General features: G+C 36.0%; 3 pseudogenes; all 3 read right to left on the bottom strand.

Annotated features, from left to right (window-relative positions):
* Window positions 1-604: 604 nt before the first annotated feature.
* On the bottom strand, window positions 605-10,700 carry LOC120170396 (annotated as a pseudogene).
* A 72-nt stretch (window positions 10,701-10,772) lies between these two features.
* LOC120170325 lies at window positions 10,773-14,643 on the bottom strand (annotated as a pseudogene).
* A 698-nt stretch (window positions 14,644-15,341) lies between these two features.
* On the bottom strand, window positions 15,342-18,742 carry LOC120170324 (annotated as a pseudogene).
* Window positions 18,743-19,318: the final 576 nt, after the last annotated feature.

Raw genomic sequence — 19,318 nt, 5'->3', positions numbered from 1 at the left:
TTTTTTAAACCTCTCCCTTCTGTTTTCTTTTGATTGTTGGATTGGGGGGAAACTATAAATTGCTGCTATTTCTGGTTAGATTGTTCGAGCTAATCTCATGGTATTATTGGGTATGGTAATGAGTCGGATTTTTATTTAATCCGACTCGAGAAACATATTCTCTACACTCGTTTAGATCTGAACTTAATATAAATATATATTTTTATTTTTATTTTTATTTAATAAATTAAAGATCTAATCGAGAAAATTATAGTGTTATAACAATTATATTTAAATATATAAAATAAAAATTATACTGATAGGATCAAAGATTCTTTATTCAAAAATGATCCGATCTCACCTTCTACAAAATTTGATTCAAACCCAATTAAAATTTGTTTTTTATAAACATATCAGATCATCACGTCAACTCAAATTTATATTCAAATTGGCAATTGCAAATTTCAATTGTCCGTCTTGTGAAACCCTTCTCGCCTTTAAAGTAAGCTTTGATATTGTACCAAAATATTATATTATATATGTTACAAATAATCAAATTAACAGCTACTAGTAAAGAGTGTTAACACTTGTATTCCAAAATACAGAAACTAAATTAGAGGGGCTAAATTGCAATTACAAGGAACTGTCAAAAGAAAACTGATGAGAGACAATAGGTAGGGGAAGAAAACAAACAGCGATTTTTTCCCAAGAAAAATTGCAGCCATTCATATCGATTTCATGATACAGTCCTTCCATAGCATAGACAAGCGAGATAGAGATTTTTTGCCCATTTTTCCTACACAGGATAACAAAATCCACTTGAGAATAAAATACATGCATAACAACAAAATCCACATGAAGCATACGTTGCAGGTAGCAAAAGAAAGCATTACCATTACATGTGTGCTGGGAAATTGAGATGTGCGTAAAGTTTCTTGATTTTCGTCACCGGGCTTGCGCTTCGGGATGCTCAAGATTAGAGCAGCTTGATCCGAAGTTGCAGCTGTCGATGTGATTCTATAACCACTATCCCAACGTCTGTGTATTCCTTCACTTGGGTAGAGGAAATCAAGTTCCACAACCTACAAAACCGGTCGATAGTTAATAAGATAGCAGGTGAGGATGAGAAAGGACCGAATGAACTCGAACCAGTGCATCTGAGAAAACCTGATCACTGAAGCCTGCATTGCGAGACATAACAACAACCATCGGCTCCCGGCGGTTGTCATCGAGGTGACAGAAAAACCCTCTTTCCACTTTTTGTTTATCCACTTAAAAGGGAAAGATTCACTCACTTTATACGATTGTTGTGTGTATTGATACCTAAAGAGATTATCATGATTGAGAAATCTTGAGCCTTAATGTAAATTAAAAAAGAGTGTAAAGTACCCCAAAGGGTCACTCAACTATGCTCAAATGGCCATAGGTCACTGAACTTTCAAAAGTTACAAAATGATCACTACGTTGTAATAAATTGAAAGATAATTGTTAAAGATGAACTGACCTTTGGACATGACAACAAGGGAGCTTCCACTGTTTGAACCAGCAATAGAACTGATGTAATAATTTTTCTCCCACTGATCCATGATCCATTCCTGTATATTTGGAAGAGTAAGCCAGTCCTTAACATAAATATTTTTCTTATAATACGAAAAGAATAAAAAAATAGCAATCACAACAATATGCAATGGGAGGTAGGTAACCTTATGTAAGAAAGAAGGTGATAGCTCATAAACTTGGCTAGTAAAACCAGTCCCGGCATCCATAATTAATGCCCAAAGATTGGAACAAGATGCCACACAGCTTATTAGCAGACCATCTGCTATTCCTTTCTCCACATGTTGAGCAACCTTGCATCAGTGACATTGTAATGATACCTAATTGCATGATAACAAACAATTAAATTGCAAGGTCAAAAACGGAAAGTGAAAACTGGGGCAATGAAAATGAAAACTATTCCAAATACCTCTGCTTCATTGGAGGTCTTGCATTGTAGACTGAAATCCACTGTGTAGCAGGAACACCAACACGAACCTTCTTCTTGGGTTGATCTTCTTCTTCGTCAATATTCAACCTACCTCGCTTTTGGCCTACTTGATAAATAATCTACCAAATATTCATGGTTATTATTATATGATACAGATTTTCTGAAGGAAAGTCTTCGATGCAAATGATAGTGGGAGCCAGGGGAAACATTGGCCCCCTCCAAGATCTTTTAACCCCCCTAATATGAATATGTATTTACATTGAATACATTCAAATTGGCCTCTCTATATCAAATTACCCTTGTTATTTTTTATACACATTTGCATGCAACCTAATTTGATGCATTGACAAAAGGACTTTAAATATCAGTATTATATAATTATTATTTTAAAATAAATAAAATAAGTATCACAAGCAACATGCATGAAAACAAATTTCAATAGTCTAGTACAATTGGGTCAGGCATTAAAAGAAAGTCAGAAGTGCAGAATGGAGGGAGTATCAAGTGGGTGAGTTTGCAGGTTTGGGGTTGAGAGATTAAAAAATGACGGCTGATGGGTCTAAAGCCCAATCAGAAGAAGATGGGTATTCTGGCCCTAATGTAATAAGGATTATTCTTGCTGGGCCAAGAATTAAAATTGATAAATTTGGGAAAATGGTTCAGGATCAGAATTTGGCTAAGTCAGGAATTTATAGTAAAGAAGAAGAGGGGAAGAGGTCAGATTCAGAGATTATTGAACAGGTGGTTTACGAGTTAAGGATTCTGAGTTAATGGTGATAGAGCCTAGAATTGATATCTCAGGAAGCAAATCAAAGGGTAGACTATTTTGCCGGTCTGATAGCTCGTTAAGTACCAAAAGTGAACCGTTAGAGAAAAAAAATCAGAAGCTACAAAAGGGTTTACAAAAGGTGTAGGGACAGACAATACTGGCTTGGAAGTCTCTTGAATTTTAAGTCTGGGAAAGATAATGCCTTAATCGTCAGGGACTGAAAAAATATGAATTCCAGAGGTATTCAACTGGATAGTTTGTCAGCAGATTTAGAGTTTCAGGGTTGAGGATGTTAATGATGGAAGGAGTTCGGGGGATAGTGTGGATAGGGTGGCTGAAGGATTGCAGTCAATGGGCGAAAACCAAAGCTTCGAATCTGGTTTTTTTAACAGAAGAGCTAGAAGACATTTGTTAAGGGAAGCTCTAGAAAGAGTGAGCATTTCAACAGCTTCCTCTTCAGTCTTTTCAGATTTATTGGAAGAAGCTATAGCTACTTGGGATAAGTAAGCTGCTGGGGATTTCTTTTAAGCAAGGACAACAAGCCTTTTGGATAAGATTATTAGTTTGGAGAAAGGCTTGAGTATGGACAAACAGGGGGTTTTGCGGGGGTTTAGCTGGTTGATTTCTCTATGATGATGTTAAAGTTATCTATAGTAACATGGAATGTTAGAGGTTTGGGTAGAAGAGAGAAACAAAGGGTTGTTCAGAGGTTAGTTTCTAAATACTATCCTCATTTTCTTTGGCTGCAGGAAACGAAACTGGAGAAGATTCAAAGTTCTTTTCTTAGAAGGAACGGGTTAAATAATTTGCAAGGGTTATGAGTCTCCATCGGTTGGTCATCAGGGGGATTACTGATTTGCTGGGATGACAACGATTTTGAGTTGCAAAATCAGTTTATAACCAGAAGATTTATTGCTATATCGGGAGGTTTCGTGCCAATAATTTCAGGTGCAGATTCATTAATGTGTATGGTCCTTCGGTTGAGGAGGAAAAGGGAGCTTTTTTGAAGAGTTAAGCACTTTCATAGTAGGATACTGAGCCTATTTGTGTTGGAGGGGACCTTAATGTTTATCTACATGAAGAGAAGATTGGTAGAGCCCAGAACAGGAATTCAATAGAGATTTTCAGTCAATTTCTTCTTAATACAGGTCTAATTGATTTGCCCTCGAGTGAAGGTAGGTTTACTTGGTGTAACAACCAAGATTCCCCGACCTTTGTTAGGCTAGACAGATTTTTGGTTGATAGCCAATTCATGGCTGCTTTTCCAGATTTAACACAATCATTACTGCCAAGATCTGTGTCAGACCATAATGTAGTAATAATCGAAAATGGAGGTGTTAATTGAGGGAAAAACCGTTTAAACTGTTTAATTATCTGGTGGATGAAGCTGGATTCGAGGATTTGGTCAGCTTTTCAATTCAAGAATGCAAAGAAATTCAGAGGAATACTGGAATTTTCAACATTCTGAAAAAAACCAAAACAACCATAAAAAATTGGACAGGGAGGAGAGACAAGTTTCCAGGAGCTTTAATTTCAGAATTAGAATTGAAGATTCAAAAGCTAGAAGGGGAGATACAACAGCAACAAGATGGTTCTAATGGTGAGAAAGCAGTTGAGTTGAAGGAGTTAAGATCAGAATTATGGAAGTTGCATAAGATAGAGGAGCAGATTTGGTTCCAGAATTCAAGATCGAAGTGAGTTGAAGATGGGGACAGAAATACCAGATTTTTCCATACATGTGCTTCAGTTAGGAGAAAGAGAAATGCTTTGAATGCTCTTATTAGCAGGGGTAATGTTATTCAAGACCCAAATGTTATAAAGACCACTGTCAAAGACCACTTCTTTAAGGCTTTTAATGATAAATCTACCTTAGAAGTGAAGATATTGGGTTGGATTTTTCCAGTATTTCAGTTCAACAGAGTTTGAGTTTGGAGAAAGAATTATAGAGGAAATATGGGATACTTTAAAGTCTGGAAATAGCAATAAAGCTATGGGCCAGATGGTTTTAATTTGGGATTTTTCAAAAGATATTGGCATGTACTTGAAGGAGAGATTATAAAGTTCTTCCATAACTTCTATTTGGGGAAAGATTGGGATCATGGCATTAATCATACCTTTATTACTCTTATTCCTAAGGTCTCTAACAGTGGTGATCTTGATAACTATAGGCCTATTAGCTTAGTTGGTGGATTATATAAGATCCTCTCTAAGTGCCCCTATCGAGGAGCAGAGTTTGAGTTTGGAGAAAGAATTCACAGAGGAGGAAATATGGGATTCTTTAAAGTGTGGCAATAGCAATAAAGCTCCGTGCCAGATGGTTTTAATTTGGGTCTTTTCAAAAGATATTGGCATGTACTTAAAGGAGAGATTATAAAGTTCTTCCATAACTTCTATTTGGGGAAAGATTGGGATCATGGCATCAATCATACCTTTATTACTCTTATTCCTAAGGTCTCTAACAGTGGTGATCTTGATGACTATAGGCCTATTAGCTTAGTTGGTGGATTATATAAGATCCTCTCTAAGTGCCTATCGAGGAGGTTGAGGAGCTGTATTTCAGACCTAATTAGCCCTACACAATTTGCTTTCACCCAAGGTAGACAAATATTGGATTGATCTTTAATTGCTAATGAAGGAGTGGATTATTGGAGGAAAAATGGTCTTAAGGGTTGTGTTTTCAAGGCAGATTTCAAGAAAGCTTATGATTCGGTTGACTGGGACATTTTGTTTCTAGTAATGGAGAAAATGGGATTTGGTTCCAGGTGGAGAGGTTGGATCAGAAAATGCGTAACCATGACTTCAGTTTCTGTTTTAGTTAATGGAGTTCCTTCTGAGGAATTCCCAATGGCTAAGGGACTTAGACAGGGATGCTCAGTATCACCTTTGTTGTTTAATCTTATTGGAGAACTCCTCAATCTGCTGATTTTAAAGGCTGTTGCACAGGGACTTTTCCGGACTGGTTATAGGCAGGGAGGAGGGTTCTTTTAAATTATCTCATTTACAGTTCGCGAATGATCTCATTATATTTTGCGAGGCTTCTAAAATTCAGATTTTAAATGTGAAGAGGGTGCTTAGAGTGTTTCAAATCATTTATGGTTTACAGCTTAACATGAAGAAAAGCAAATTGTTTGGTGTAAATTTGAATGAAGATGAAGTTCAGCAGTGGGCTAATACTATCAGATGTTCAGTGGGTAGTTTTCCTTCAGACTATTTAGGACTGCCTTTGGGTGCTACTAGAAATTCAGCAGCTCTTTGGAATCCCGTGGTTAATAATTTTACAAAAAATTAGCTGGGTGGAAGGCTTCTTCACTGTCTTTAGCAGGGGTTGGTTTTGATAAAGTCGGTTCTATGTTCACTCCCAACTTAATATTTATCTTTATTTAAGATTCCAGCTTCGGTTCTTAAATCTCTCAACTCCATTATGTCGAAATTCTTATGGGGAGGGGGAATAGGTAAAAATAAGATTCATTGGGTTAGTTGGCCGAATGTGTGCAAGTCAAAAATCGAGGGGGGGTTAGGTGTTCGAAATCTTATTTTCATGAATAGAGCTCTTTTAGCAAAATGGACTTGGAGGTATGCTAATGAAAGGGAGTCTGTTTGGAGGGAATTTATTTGTTCTAAATACAATCTGGATCCATCTTTGTTAATGTTTGACAGCAAAGTCCCACAAAGAGTATCTTGGATTTGTAGATCTGTGGTTACTAATCACTTTAAAGAGGACAGTATTGGCTACAAGTTTAGAAGTTTGTACTCTTTCCGAGTTGGAGATGGCAAATTGATTCGGTTCTGGCAGGACATTTGGGCTTTGGATTATCCTCTTCTATTCATTTTCCCAAGATTATTTTCAATTTCCACAAACAAAATGGGCAGATTATTTGAATTTGGGAATTACAGCTCATTGGGATGGAGTTGGGATGTGCAGTTTCGAAGGAATTTAAATGATTGGGAAGTAGAGTAGTGGGCTAATTTGATGACTGTTATTTCCACTTTTTCTCTATCTATGGAATTCTCTGATGGGGTGATTTGGAAAGATACTGGGGATGGGGTGTACACTGTAAAATCCGGTACTAAAGTTTGTTCATCCATTACTTGGGTTCGGAAGAGGTATACTTTTGGAAGAATATTATTTGGAGGGGTCAGCTACCGCCAAGAGTGGAGTCTTTTATGTGGCAGGTGGTGTTAGGGAAGCTGGTTGTTAGGACAAAACTTGTTGAAGACATGTTATGTCCTCTTTGCAAGAGGGAGGAGTCTCCCTTGCATTTGTTTTTTTCTTGTTCGGTGGTGTGGGCTATTTGGAACAAATTTCTGAATTTCTGGAAGATAAAGTTTGTTTTTCATGTTAATGCTAAAAACTTTCTTCTAGCTTGGGTTGATTTGAAGTCTAACTCTACGATTTGGTCTTTTATTCCTGGGGTAGTCCTTTGGACAACTTAGAAAGTTAGGAATCATACTGTGTTTGAAGGGAAGTTAGATAGGCTGAATATTTTTTCCTAGCAAGGTTTAGACTAGCTTCTTGGTTCCTAGCAAAGCACAAAGAGGTTTCTATTCCTAAGGATTCTCTTATATCAGATCCTTCCTTAAGAGACTCCTGCTCTCTCAATTCTAATCAGATTGTAACTATATTGCCTTGGCCTCCTCCTCCTAAAGGTTTTGTAAAGTTAAATATTGATGCTGCTACTTCAAGAGATTGGAAGAAGAGTGGGATAGGAGGTGTTTTAAAGGACTCCTCGGGATTGACCTTAAGCTCTTTCAAGGAATCTGCTGGTCCGAGTCCTCCAACTTTTATGGAATTAAAAGCTATTCAGAAGGGACTAATGTTCTATGCGAATTTACGAGAGAGGATTAAGGGTCGTCTGATTATTGAAAGCGACAGCAAGGTGGCAGTAGACTGGGTTAAGGAGGTGGATTTAGTTCTTGATGTTTATGTTTCTTTTATTAAAGATATTGTTCATAGGCTTAATGTTTTAGAAGGTGTTGTTAGATGGATAAATAGGAAAGCCAATTTAGAGGTTGATGCCTTAGCTAAAGAAGGAATTGGTTGATTCTGTGTTTTTTTGTTTGGGTGTTTTATGGGTGTTTCGAGCTTATTTGGTTCTGTTGGGGTATTTTGTTGGGTGTATCTTATGTGATTTTATTGTTCAATAAAATCCTAAGGCACTCTTTTCTTCCTTCCGCTGATTAAGGAGCTTATCTACAAGCTCCATTAATCAAGAAGAGGGTTTTTAACGAGGCTTGAAATTCTTATAAAAAAAAAGTGCAAGTAAATACCTTTTGAGCACCATCGGTGTTTATTGGCCTTATAGCTGGATTTGGTCCAATCAAGCCCTCAAATAAGGATATTAGTTTGGAGTAGTCGGGCTCCTCGTCAAATTTCATATTCACCACAGTTTCAAGAAATTGTTTAGTGGTGGAGGACAGAAGCAGCAAAGCATTTCAGGGGATGTAGCCATTTTCTTTTTGCTGACTAAGAACGATTTGTTGTCACCCTTGATTTAGAATGCAAAAGAAGAAAGAAAACAATATATTATAGATGATGAATGCTAAAATGTTTTGATAGGCAATTCACTGTGATGATTATATCAGTCATACCTGATAGCCCTGCCATGGTAATCGACCTCGATGCAGGAATATTAGAGTATATGCAAGAGACTCAAGATCATCTCTTCTGCTGGCAGTTCTTCCCAAATGCGCATGAACACTTGCATATCGAACAGTTCCTCTGGTGAATACCAAAATTAGAGAACAGAATATCTCAGCAAAAATAGTTAATTATGAACATCTCCAACTAGATAAAAAATTATACACCTAAACATATCAGGACGTTGATCATAATCAACATGCAGTCCACTGCTGCTATCTCTCCACTTTGTTGCTGCGATGTCATGGTGTAAACAAAACATTAGAAAAGAATCTAAAAAAGTTAAAAGATATACTGTAGAAATAAAATGAAATTTACTCACCTAGTCCAAGGTCGACAAGAAACAATTTCTTCTCTTGTGGTGTAGATGGTTGACCAAGGAGAAAGTTCTCGGGCTTAACATCCCCATGCACATAACTGGTATAACATAGGATTAACATTCAAAAAAGTTCGCAAACTAATATCATTAATTTGTAGAGCTTGCATGAAAACTGATATTCATACTACAAATGATTAAAATCACCTCCTCCGGAAGGGTTCATAAAACTTAATGTAGATGGTGCGATGGTTAAGGGATGGGATAAAGGAGGAATAGGTGGACTGATTAGGGATGGCAGAGGTATGCTGCTAGGTTCGTTTTCAGAGAAGGTTGGGGCAGGTCCTCCTATACTTGCAGAGCTATTGGCGAACAAAAGAGGGTTGATTCTTATTGAAGAAGCAGGATCTATTCCAAGTCAGAGGATTATCCTGGAATCGGATTCTACTAGTGCTTTGAAGTGGATTAAAAATCAAGATTATGTACCCCTTTGTTTCAGTCCTACTCCTTGGTGAGAGATATAGCTACTCGTGTGGAAGGACAGGGTATTATTACAAGGCATATTCTGAGAGCTGCTAATTGGGAAGCGGATGAGTTAGCTAAAGCTGGTATAAGTTGATTAATAGGTTATGTGTTGCTGTTCTTAAAGTGCTGTGTTTTGTTTGTATTTCTGAAGGGTGTTTTGGTTTAAGTGTTATGTAATTAGTGTTATGTATTAAGTGTTATGTTGTAAGCAGTTAGTGGTTAGGGACTGGATGTGTATTATTGTTCAGCTTAATAAAATTAAGAGGCACTCTTTTCCTCCTTCCTATGTCCTTCATGTTACTAATGTAACATGTAGGGTATGAAGGGGGGTTTTAATGAGGCCTAATCTTCTATCAAAAAAAAATATCACCAACCCTTTGGAGTGAATCTCTCTAGTATTGATAGGGATTCAACTGCTATACAAGCTATCATTTCTGCTGACATCCTGCACGTGAAATTAAAAACAAAAATTTTTAAATACAAGATCAACGGCTTATCCCATCTAATAATCTGTCAGTCACAAAGTTTATAAAAAGGATGAGGTAAAAAGATTCCATAAAACATGATAATATTGGGAAGAAAGCTTCAATACAATTTTTAGTGGAAAACTAAAATGGTAAACGTTGATGGGCAAAGCAAAAAGGTAATGAAGTAATTTCAAACTTATATTAAGTGCTTCAACTGTTGTTACAAATAAGTAAACAAAAAGAAAAAGGAGGCAAGGACAGGACGGGGGAGATTAACAAGGTAAATAGAAATGTGACTCACGCTTGTCCTGAAGAATTCCAAACATCCCATAAGTGGGCCCTAATATGTCCATAACCTGAAAACAGAAGCAGAAGTCAAGCATGGTTTTGAGATAGATTCACAAATACAAGACAAGCTCCAGATCATACCATCACATAATAGTCTCCTGCTTTCCTTTGTAATGTACTTTGGGAACTCCATGACTGCCACCAAGAGCACTGTTCACCACAAACTCAACATGCTGTCAGATATCGTGATTTAAAAAAACTAGAAATGCAATAGAGCCCTACTTGTAAACTGCCATTCATGGAGGACCATAATTACATCCTTTGCTGTTTCTATGCTCGAATTTCAGAGCCACTAAAGGAACTCAAAAACAGTAACATAACTAATATAAATAGAAAGAATTAGGACCATATTAAACTTTCTATAGGTTTAAGATAGTTGAAGATGGTGTACCTCCATGGCTGTAGATCCAGTTGCATGCTCGTTTCCACCACTAAACCGCCGTCCAACAAACACCTGTCCAAATCCACCTTTACCAAGCTTTCTCTCTATTTTGTACATAGGAGACCCCCCAACTTGAACCTTGTGAAATTAAGAAGGAAAATAAATTTGATTATCCAAATTGACTAAAAATTATATCACAAAGATTGGAAACAAAAATTGCCAAAAAGAGAGTAGAAGGAAAAGGTTTCTTTTTTCAATTCGCCGTTCCTAAGACCTAGACAGATTTCATAGTAGAGAAATAGGGGAAAGAATTAAAATAGGTAGAATTAAAATAGGTAGACAGATTTCCTAAGACCATGTGATTGTCCGATGGACCCTGTATTTCAAGAAGCTGAATGGACAAGTGTCTCGATAAATTCTCACCTTTGAGTAGCAAAGTAAACTGGAAGAGCGACAGCAACACCCTATAAAATGAACATAAAGAAGTTCTTAAAACAAAATACTTACTCTATTACGTATATATTTATCAGTCATGGGATATAAACCTCGCACTGGTAGTTGATAAGTCAGTAGTAAAACAATCAACCAAAATGATCATTTTACCATAAAACACTAAATTCGATATATACTTTTTCTGGCTTAAGAGTAAAGGGTGCCTAAAGCCCTTGAACTTTTGAGAAAAAAAAAATCAATTAAGCCACTTAACTTTTTTTGCACCCAGTTGGACACTCGAACTGATAAATTGAATCAATTAAGCCCTTGACCAATTTTGACCGTTACGTCTAAACGGTTTTTACTGAGATATTACTGTCACATGGGATACTACGGTCTTACAACATGGCATTTGTAGATTTTTTTAAAATGTAATTTCTAAATAAAAAGTTTCATGAAAATGCTACATGGCAACACCGTGAAAAAGACACGTGACACCAACTGATACAAGAAAACCGTTAGATTTAACAGTCAACACTGTTCAAAGGGGTGAACTGATGAAATTTCGGGATACATGGGCTTACTTGGGTGGAAAAAAAATAGAGGCCTAGCTGTTTTGCTTTCAAAAGTTCGAGGACTTCTGGCACCCATAAGCCTATTTTTATATAAGAAAACATAATTTATTTTGATTATTTTGAACCAGTTAAACCGGGGCCGAAGACATAAGTGGGTTGTTTTCAAGGTTAGCTTCAAAGTTACTGGATTAAAGAAAAAGTACCTCTGGGATATTGTGTAAAGCAATGGCCAAAGCCAAATTAAGACCAACACGAAGGCCCTATATGACAAAGATTAGGCAAAAAAAGGAGATTCATTAGCACACATATAAAACATTGTGTGGACTCTAAGTAAGAAATTAAAGTTCCAAGGCTTTATAGGCTTAAGAACTAATCCCACTTCCAAAGAGAAAGGAAGTTAAGAAATAGTTGTTCTTAATTGCTATAAATGATATCTAAAATAAAGAATAGTTGAAGCATCATCTTCGGCACATCAATAATCTAGAATCATTGAAAAAATCATCAAATAATAGCGGTGAGTTATTATGAAAACAATCATCGCTAACAACTATCTGTAAACAATGATTGTTTTCATGATAACACAGGTTGGGACTACCTACCTTCATAGATCCAAGGAAAACTGCCATCCCCTCCGGAAAATTGTGCAAGCTTATGCCTGCAAATATTTGGTTTGTAAGTGAAATACCAAATAACTCAAATATTCGAACCAAATTCCAGTGCAAGAAAGCTTTACCTATTGCTGTAATAATGCCACTAAAAAAAAACCTGGCGTCGATGCTTTTCATCATATCTTGCATCCTTCATCACCACTTTTCTGCTCTCCAATACATTATTAAACAGTAAATGAATATTTTGGTATTTTTTTGTTTAAATAAAGATGCATAACATGAAAAAAAATTGTAACAATCATTCAGTAGTATAACACATAAAGATCGTCCAAACCTTTTTTCCTTTCACCTCAGAACTGTGAGGTAGAGTAGGCTCGGGTATAAAATTGGCAACCACAGCAAAGAAGATAACACCAGCAAAAAACTGCATTGTTGCAGAAAGAAATATTAGATACCGAGAAAACATAAATGAAGCATGAACTAGAAAAGTCGTGCATGACAATTAGAATGAAACTGATAAGATATAGCTCACCCAGAGGTTGCCTTTCAAGAACCCGATAGAGTTCATAGCATTATGAGCTAAATCAAGGAACGATATGCTTATCATTAGACCTGCTGCAAAACCCTGCATGAAGGAGACACCAGGGCATTAGACGATATCAGCATATAATCTATTCATTTCTCTAAAATGTTGCCTAGCATCCTCGGATTAAAATACATAAATTTGACAGCATTTTACTATGAACTTTGAGAAAATAAACCTTACGAAGATAAATGGGAACAAAGAGCATCAATCTCTTTCGAATAAAATAAAATAGAAAAAAATCATTCAATATGTAATTGTTAGAATTACGAAGAAGTTAGTACTCAAAGGATTAAACAGTTAAAATTAAACATCGGATGTCCTAGCATTAAAAATTCCCATTAGAAAAATATCACCAACTGATCTTTGGATGAAGAAGGGTTTCATCTTTCTTCTTTGGAACCAAAACTTGTAGCATTACCTGTAAAAGCCCAAGCATTTTCAAATTGGGCGATTGATTGAGAATTACAAAAAGAGCACCTGTCCCAAAATGGAAGACAAGCCGTTAGAATGAATTGCAAACGTTTACTAGTTGCGTACTGTTAATTGAATAGAAATGAACAAATAAGTAATGAAATAAAGAAAACAATGGAAAATATGAAGTTATACATTTCATGATAATAGCATATCGTTTTATGTTTTAAGTTTTAAATTTATCTGCAAAACTTTTTAAGTACAACATCATTATGTTGTAGACTAAACAAATTCGAGACCAAGTACCCAACAATAAGCAACTTAGGACTACCTTCAACAATAAAATCGAAGCTATTAGTGAAACCGATGGTGACGAAGGGTGTAACAGAGTTGCCAGGGTGTGCTTTCTGCATAACTATCTGAAGCAAAAATCATTCCTACACTTTCTACCCAAAAGCAGCAGTTGAGCACAACAAGCCACCTCGTTTTCTACAAGATATCAGAGGCTTTTAATCTGAAAAGGCAACTAACCACAAAGGCTAGAGGCTAATGTCATAGGTAACCACAATCAATTATCTATTTCCTTTCTCCAATTAACACAAAACAGAAAGGGTTCCCTGTAATAAACAGGGTTTACGGTCTCTAACATTCTCTATCATCCTACAACACCAAGACCAGTAATTGTCATGTTCAAAATCCCTATGAAAAGATAACATGAAAAGCTATGTTACTCCGGCTTCATTTTTTCAAACATATTTGTATCCGACACTCCACCTAAGCCCGAGTAACATAAAATAAAAGCATGTTCTAACTTGTTTGGGATTTAGAACTTTATAAATAAATATTAAAATCGAAAATTCATCTCAGCATCAATTTTTTTTTATTAAACAATACAACCAACTACAATAGAGAACTTTAGCAATTGCCAAAGATTGCAATTCATATTATGATTTCGAAGGACTGGAATTTTAGCACAAGTCCATCACATCTGTACAGATAAAGTCCAAGAAACAAGCATTAGAGAACTTTAGCTGTGATGAATATACTTCAAAAAATGAAGAAAATTTGACATCTCACATAGAAGAAATTTACACAAAAACAAGCAGGGAAAAAACAAAGCACAGTCAAAGTACCCAGAAACACATACATAAAAAAGAAAAAATTAAGATTTTACTGATCAAAAACAGCTTAGAAAAATAGGGGAATTGATGATGAAGAAGAAGACTGTTAACTGACCCAGAGAAGTACTGAATCCGCCGACAAGAGAGAGAGCAAGAGCCACCATAACTTGAGAATCCATGGAGAAATTCTGCTTGTTTCTCTCAATCTCTCAATTTCCTTCACTTACAGCCAGAAAGGACTCGATATTGAGTGTGGAGATTGACAATTCTGGGTGGGTTTTGGATTTTAGACTGAAATTGACAAAACGGTAAACCCAAAGCCGAAAAAATGGAATAATTGCAGAGAAAGAAAGAGAAGATGAAGAAATAGGGACCTATTCAGCTATGGGTCTTGCTGTTTGTTAAGTTTAGACCACCATTTTGCTTGCTCTACAGTCTATTCCATGCTTCAACTAGTTGTTTTTCAATGCAAATTGCTTGAATATTGGAGGCTAAGACATAAAATGTGAAATATTAATATTGGAGGTATAATTTATTTTAAAAAATGTTAGATTCAAAAATAAAATATATTATATTCTTTATATATATATATATATATTTGAAATAATATTATTAAAAAAAATCACCAATTTTGAATATAAACAATAAAATATATATTTTAATATTGTCATGTTCACCAATTTTCGAATCCATCAACAATTTTCAAACAATTTACATCATAAACGGTTTTTAAAATCCCACAGCTTCTATGGTTAAAACTAAAGGGTTGTTTGTTTATTTCAGAATAATTAAGCGTTGAATGATTCAAATGTTGAATGATTAAGAGGCTCTGTATGAATTAACTCTGAAAGTGAGTTTGATAATGGGTCTTAATCATTCAAAATGTACTTTTATATTGAATCATTCATAATGTACTTTTATGTTGAATCATTCAGAATGTACTTTTATGCTGAATCATTCAGAATGTACTTTTATGCTGAATCATTCAGAATGTACTTTTATGCTGAATCATTCAACACTGTTTTGCTGAATCAGTCAGCACTGAATCATTCTTCAGAAGTGCGAAACAAACGCACTGAATGTTGAACTATTCAGCATTCAGCGCTAAATATTTTCATTAAGAGACAAACAAACAGCCCCTAAGACTACAGTTCACAAATAATGCAGTCAGTACAATGTAAGCAACATATGAGAAACAATGTCGCAGAAGGACCATGTGAAGCTAAACTAAGAAGTAAACTACATATGAATCTATTTCGGATTCGAAAACATCATCGAGTTGCCTGTTGCTGGATTTGTTAAAACCTGAAATCATTTCCTATGATCTGCTGGGATTTTGTTTTTAGCATTCATCAAGCTCTTTGTCAACCAAATAGCCGTCTCCCTTGATGAAACTCCCCGAATGGCCTTAAAATGCCTGCAAGTTCCTCGAGCCTTTGTTGTTTAAGTAAACTTGCACATATCTCCAGCAGTGATTCCAATGCTACAGCTCTTTGTAGGCTCTGGGGATCTAGTTTGATCTTTCTTTCGTAATTGTGCAGCATCGTTAGCGTACTCATTATCGATCTTTCTTGCGGATTCTCCATTGTTTTAGCTTGGTTTTCCGGTCAGAATCTCCATCTAGTCTCGATTGTTGTCTTTTCGGGAGTTTCTGGTGCACGTAATAACTCGAAATCTCCGTTGTTGCCTTGGGAATCCACAGTTTCCAATCCCTTGCAATGGCTTTCATTATCATGCTTAACTTCCTTACCGGCTTCTTAGATCAGTTTAAACGGTTCGGAGGTAAGTTCTTGCCGTGCTTCTTTACTATGAACGCTTGATGTACACTCCACGATTATTCTCGAGTTACCGGAATCGTCGGTTTTGCTGTCATGGATAGTTGTTAATTCCTTTGATGGGTTTGTCCTATCACCGTGTGGATTCCCGTTGCCATATTTGTTAGGCAAAGGACCTCCTTTAGGCTTCCCCTTGATGCTGCTCACCTCGGATTTCACGGAGAGAAAAACAGGAGATAGATTCTGGCATTGAGCAAGATATGGCTGTAAATGTGGATGCCTCAAAAGCTCAGCAGCCTGAAAGAACAGTTAAATGCGGTAAATTTCATAACATGTCATGGGAAATAACGATATCGGATAGTCGAACTCACGGTCAGTCGGTGTTCCGGATTCTTTCATAGCATTGTTCTGATCAATTTCTTCCTGCAGACAGGGAGATTCCATCGTATTAGTTAATAGCTTAAAGTTGGGAATTAATCGAAGTATTCAGAAACTGCTGAGCTATACTAACAGTGCAGATGAATACACAGTTGGAAGTGGAGAAATGGTAGATCTATTGATTTTATTGACTAATCCTGCCATATCCTGTTAGAAACATTTGTCGGGAACCGAAAGTTTAGTTTGATGTTCTTGTCTGAAGAACAATGAAAAAGATTGAAACTACATATTAAACCAATGCTTACAGGTGCTCTGAATGCGGGTTGATGGGCTGCTATTTCGAACATGCAGCAACCTGTAAGAATATTGCAATTCCAAGGATGTCAACCACTAGGTTCATTGTCCTAAAAATACATACCCATACCCATACTCGTACACATATGCATGCGCATACGCATACATATGTTACTTCGACTCTTCATTTTTCAAGAAGCTTGTAAATAGGAATATGGGGTTATAACAATCCAAAGATCATCCATATTACAAAATCAAATGTACTCGAGCCCAGACACAACCCGTATATGACACTCACGCCCGAGTCGGAGTGTGTATACATATAAGAGTATGTCAGGTTCATATATTTATTACCTAGGGACCAAATGTCTGATTTGTAGCCATATGGGATATCTGCAAGAAGCTCAAGACACATGTAGTTTGGAGTTCCTACAACCTGTGTAGAACAGAAGTAAAAATATACCTACATCAGCTATGATCTAATCCTCAAACTTTGACACCTATAACTTATTGAATTTAACAAAGAAAACAAGGGAAATTTCAGTGTCAACAAATCAACAGTCTTTTTAGTTTCAGTTTCAGATTCTTAAAAGGTAAAAACAACAGACAAATCAGGTAAGAGGAAAGAAATGCAGGGGCATTACAGTTGAAGTGAGATCTTCTTGGTTTAGCAGTTTTGCTACTCCAAAGTCACCTATCATGTATAAAAATGAAGAACTTCAGTTTTGAATGGCAGTGGAAGTGAAACACAAAGAAAAACAAGTCTTAGTTTCTGACCTAACCGATTGTCACTGTGTTCTATAAGGAAAATGTTGGAGCACTGAAAATTTAAAGACAAAGTTAGCTGACAAAGGTATGTCAAACAGAATAGTACTGTCTTAACAGAAAGTAAACTTTTAGATATATATATATTTATACTTTGAGATCCCTGTGAAGGACACGGTTGGACTGAAGGTAGTCCACTGCTAGTAACAGTTGTGTCATCCATTTGCAAAGCTTCTGAAGAAGAAAAACAAAGGAATATGGTGAGAGTGGTGAGCACCAAGTAGGAGTAAGAACTAAGAAGGGATATGGAGAGAATCCCCCGCAGACCTTTTCTGGAAAGTATGTTCCTCTACTTTTCTTTATAATCTCAGCCCTGCAATAACAAATTTGTAAATATTACCATACCTACATATGCTGTACAGATCCATGTATGTATGCATGTACATATACATGCATGAATGTATACTTACATGTCTCCTCCCTCGCAATAACTTGTTACAATGCAGACAAAAGATTCCTGCAAAGAAAATAAAAGAATTTTGATCGTTTGATTTAGGAATCAATCCATCCAGAAATAAATAAATAAATAAAGTGAATAAACAACCTTTTCCACCCATCCATCCTTGTGCCCCACGATATATGGATTGTTGAGCTTTGCAATCAAATTCATCTACAATAGAAATAATAACAATAGAGCTGGGTCAGTTTATGTGGTCAGTCTTAAGATATGATATTGATATCTAATAATTTGTGTTCGAATCTCAACATTTATAATCTCATTTCCGATTCTCAAGCTGTCAACTCATTTCTGCAAAGGGGAATGGAACATGAGATAATGCAAGAGAAATCAATGTACAAAAACATGTGCTGAAAAATTCTTAAAAAAAGAGAGCAAACCTCTTGATGTGCTGTACGCTTAAACTTCTCAGTTTGTTTAGCCAAGCGGATCTTCTTCAATACATACCTGCGGATAAAATATATACACACACATATAACATCAAAGATTCATCAAAACAACAATAATCACACAATGAAACTGCAATATTTTGTTGAAAATATCCAAGATTTATTGGATACAGATATGTTTAATTATGCTCAGAGGGTTATATCTTCATACCCATATCCGGATTTGTGTCAGCTATTGATAGTAAACATCTATGTTGCTTGAATATAGTTGTGCTTAACATCTTCATACTCATGTTCGGATATTTGTCGAACACCGATGTTAAATATCTTCATACTCATATCCGGATTAGTGTCCGATGTTAAATACCGACAATTAAAAAAAGGAAAACAACAGTGGATTTTGAGTTATATGTCCTACTTTTTCTCTCTCAGCTTTATGAAGAACAAGAAATGCAGCCCCAAAAGCTCCTCTCCCAATCTGTTCAATCACTTCATAGTCATCCATTTTCGATATGGTTTCTCTGTCTTTCTTCTCCCTGAAAACACCATTCAAAGCCTGCACTGGAGCAAAGCTAAAAGAATCTGAGGCTTTTCAATATGCAAAGCTATATCCTATTTTATTCATTGTGCTTTCAAATAAATGATTGTCCACACTAGGTTGAGAGCAACGTCCGTAGGAGACCTCCAAATTATGAAACACCCTCCATGGGACTCGATCCCACGACCTCAAAGTTAAGAACCTTGTGCTCTACCAATTGAGCTGGATGGTCATTCATTCATTGTGCTTTCAGTTTTTCCAATTTTTTCACTAAACTTTTAAATTACTCATGTTTTGATCACTTTAAAATTATTTTATTATTGTTATTATATGATGTGCCATTTTTATCATTATTAAAATATAAAAATAATTTAAAATAAATATAATAATAATAATTTATTATTAAATAATTTAAAAAGCTTTAAAATAATCACATCCCTTATCGTTATCGTCGACCACCGTCGGCCTTTGGAACCGACAACCGTTTGATCACAAATCATATCGAGAGATTTGCTTTG

Source organism: Hibiscus syriacus, unplaced genomic scaffold (genome assembly GCF_006381635.1).
Source record: "Hibiscus syriacus cultivar Baekdansim isolate YM2019G1 unplaced genomic scaffold, ASM638163v2 tig00111779_pilon, whole genome shotgun sequence".
Classification (NCBI taxonomy): Eukaryota; Viridiplantae; Streptophyta; class Magnoliopsida; order Malvales; family Malvaceae; genus Hibiscus; species Hibiscus syriacus.
This window is presented reverse-complemented; position numbering and strand designations above follow the sequence as displayed.